General features: G+C 39.4%; 1 non-coding gene and 1 pseudogene across 1 annotated transcript; both read right to left on the reverse strand.

Annotated features, from left to right (window-relative positions):
• Window positions 1-222: 222 nt before the first annotated feature.
• On the reverse strand, window positions 223-1,015 carry LOC699299 (grpE protein homolog 2, mitochondrial pseudogene; annotated as a pseudogene).
• A 2,014-nt stretch (window positions 1,016-3,029) lies between these two features.
• On the reverse strand, window positions 3,030-3,101 carry TRNAP-CGG (transfer RNA proline (anticodon CGG)). The gene has a single exon. It is a non-coding gene; the product is annotated as a tRNA-Pro (tRNA).
• Window positions 3,102-3,854: the final 753 nt, after the last annotated feature.

Below are 3,854 nucleotides of genomic sequence, written 5' to 3' on the forward strand. Positions count from 1 at the left end.
GAAAACACCTAGTTAAAAGGATTTTGGATTCAAATTTATCACAGTACCAATTTTCCTAAACATGTTTTGATAAAGGCCATCGGAACACTTGTCACACTGTTCAAATGCCCAATGGTAAGACTTCTGATGAGACCAAACAGGTCACATTAAATCAATAGAATATCTTAGAAATAAAGCCAATATGACTAAATCCAAAATATATCACATGAAGTACCTCATGTACAATACAAACCTAGTTTAATAAATAAAAGAAACATAGGTGACTGCGCTCTGGGAGAACATCCAGCTCCTGATGGCCTCTTCACAGTCTTCTCTGAGACTCCACTGCCACTTCCACTCGGGCAAGCCTAATGGTGCGGACATGAAGTTTGTAGCCATCTTGTCTTACTAATGCCACGGTGCCAGGCTGCACCCCAACACCAGCTGGCACATGACAGATGAGTTCATGCTCACGGGGGTCATATTTGTCACCAATGGGTGTCAGCTTCTCCAGGCCATGCTTGGCAAACACACTTTTCAGCTTTGCTTCTAAAAGCAACAGCCCTCGGAAGACCTTCTCCAGAGTGAGCTTTTGGTTCTCAGGCTCTGATTCTTCAGAAATGCACTCTGTAGTCTTCTCCAAAATGTCAGCCACCTCCACCAAGTCCTTACAGAAACTCTGAATTCCAAGTATCTTGGCGTCTTCCACACATCTCTGGGTTCGCCTCCTTATGTTTTCACAGTCAGCTACAGCTCTCTGGTATCTCAATGTTAAATCCTAGACTTCTTTCTCCAGTTTAATAGCTTTTACCCTTAAGGTTCGTTCAGCAAGAGAGGGCCCAAGCTCCTCAGGTGGGTCCTCAGAACGGCAGTCCTCACCAGCAGTTCTTTGGGTGGCAGTGCTGAATGGAAGTGGCCATTCCTTGCTCTCCCATGCGGCAGTCGAGGCCAGTAGGCGCTGCACCCGCAGCCGGCCCGCCCACAGCGACCTTACGGCCATATTCCCGACTTGGGCTGCTCTTTTCTTTTTATCATGAAATAATAGTCCATCCATTGTGCCACACTTTGCATTAAATATATCCGTTCACCTACAGAAGTACATCTTGGTTGTTTATGTTTTCGCAAATCCAAATAAAACTGCTATAAACATTGATGTGCAGGTTTTTGTGTGGACATGGGTTTTCAACTCATTTGAGTATATATCAAGATCACAGTTGCTGGAGTTTCCCTTTATATTTTTACTCCACATTTTGGAGATGCCCTTCAGGTATTATATCAATTGTTCTAAGTTTTTCTTTCTACTCTCATAATTTTAATTTCAAGAGACTTCTATAGAGTTATCCTTTTGTACAGCATCCTTTCTCTCCCTTTCTAAAAAAAGCTTTTTAAAAATCCCTGTTTCTCAGATTAGACACTAACTTCAGTGTCTAATGATGCCTAGTGATCTTTGATTGCTGGTCCATAATTATAATTAAGCCCTGAAAAATAGCTGGAAACTAAGACCATTAGTCCAATTTATTGACTCTGGGAACCATTTTAGAATGGCCTGCCTGTGTCATTTACTATCAGACTCTTACATGTCAAAATGTCCAACTTATCCCTCTTAGGATAGTAAAATTCCTTGTAAAGAAGGGTCATTCAATCTTTTCTGCCTAGATGACATCAAACTGACTTTCTGAATTCAGAGAAAATTCTTAACAGAGGTCAGAGGAAGTTCCTTTTGAATTTCAAACTTAATAAGTAACACTATTCCAAGTTATAAAATTAAATTACAAATAAATTATACACATTAATTTACAAATAAATTATACATTTTATAAATAATTTTTATTATAAATAATAAATTTTATAAATAAATAAATTTATTTATAAAAAAGACAATATATTACACCCCACCTATGAATAAGGATCTGCATCTTCATACTCAATGGCCCATAAAATTAGTCAGAAAAAGGAAAGGTGAAAAGATCCACACTTTCAGAATCCCAAGATGAGCAGGGCAAGTTGAGTCTCCGTGAGGTCCATGAAGCTAGAACGAAACTGGGGTCGGGGAGTAGTGTTCACTTTCAGTCTTGGCCACAAAAGCAAACAAAACAGCTATTCTGAGGAAATATTTTAATTTAGACAGCATGAGCAAAATAACTGGATTGATATCTTCCTCTCCATTTTTTTCCTCTTTCCAATTCCAGTGTTAATCAATTCTCCTGAGCATTTTCAACAAAGTACCCGCAAATTTCCAGAACATGGATTGAGAAAAACTTTGAGATTCCAGCCTTAATGACTGCTCCTCGTGGTCTCTCTCTCCAGTTAGACGAACCTGGGCTAGCAATATTCCCAAGAGTCAACAGTCAGCCCTGGTGCTATATACTTCCATGGGAATTCCATACTTTCTCAAAACGCGTCATCATGGTAAATAATTAAGTACTTGTAATATTAAGTTCTGTAGAAATGAAACCATGTTTTTCCATCACTGCCTCCATAGCTTTCGGCACTGAAGGTGACATGCCGTGCTCATTGGCTATGCATCCGTTGAAGGAATAAAGGAATGAACTCTGACCCGGGAAAGCAGGAGAGGCAGGAGTGTGACACCTTAACAGTCGACTGCAGTGGGAGCGGCGGCACCAGCAGCACTTGGGGAGACTTACTTTCCAGTGTGGCGGGAGTAGTAAACACTAGGAGTCAGAGAGTGATGACCGAAGCTGGAGTTAAAAGTGGAAATTAAAATTCTCCTTCCTATAAGAGGAAGATAATCGGTTAACTGCAGCTCACGTTTCCCCTCCAGCACTCGGCCAAACACGCACACGCAAGCGCGCACGAGCTGCCCACGGCATTTCTTTCGGGGTTTGAGAAGAGATGGACAGAGGTGGGAGAGCGCCGCTGCAGCCGCATCAACATTCCGGTGTCTGCCCTTAGAGGAGGTCCGGAATTCAGTACTTGCCTGCTTCGAAGACAATTCTACTGTTCATGTGGTGAAAGTACATAGTTTTGGGTATGAATATTTGGGGGAAATACTTTAAAAATCCTTAAAGCTTATTGGGCGAAAATGAAGTGGGCTCGTCCGGGATTTGAACCCGGGACCTCTCGCACCCGAAGCGAGAATCATACCCCTAGACCAACGAGCCACTTAGAAGTGGCTTTTTCCCATATTTACTGTAGGATTTATTCCCAAATTATTTATTTTTATTCTTCAAAGGATTTGTTACCAAATAATATTTATCACTCCATCAATCATTTACTTAAATGAAAGGGTTGGAAAGGCTATTTCTGTGGATGGTCTGCTGGTAGCTTAAATTACCATACCAAACTACCGTACAAGCTGGTAGCTTTAATTACAAATTAAAACTTGTAACCTGTAGAAACATTTCTCCTTTATTCTACTTTGCTATACTACTCTAAGTAATTTAACTCATTTTTTCCCATTTTTAGCTTTCAATTAAAATATGTTAGAAAAATTTGAGTTTTCAAGTTTCCTTATCTCACTTGCACCCTTTTTGAAAGTTGGATATTACTGTTACTGAGGGACTTCTAGATTATTTGCTCTAACAAGGAATATTTTCGCTACCAGAAATTTTTCAGAAAGAATATTCCTAATCTCAGCAAAATTCTACTTATAAGAGATTTCTTAACGTCAGCTTTTCAGAGGTACCAAGATGTATTTGGTTAGTTTACTAACTTCCTCCTACATACAAATTTAAGAAAGTTACAAAAACTTTTGGTTAAATGCAAAGAAAGTTTTTACAACAGATCATTAGCTGATACATCTAAGTCGCATTTCATATTCATGTTAAGATTTATGTTTTAAATTAATGCATATTTTCAATTTCATTTTGCTGTCCGGAATTTGATGCCTTCAAAAATTTAAAAGCTAGTTCTCA

The sequence above is a fragment of the Macaca mulatta genome, chromosome 4, assembly GCF_049350105.2.
Source record: "Macaca mulatta isolate MMU2019108-1 chromosome 4, T2T-MMU8v2.0, whole genome shotgun sequence".
NCBI classification, from domain to species: domain Eukaryota; kingdom Metazoa; phylum Chordata; class Mammalia; order Primates; family Cercopithecidae; genus Macaca; species Macaca mulatta.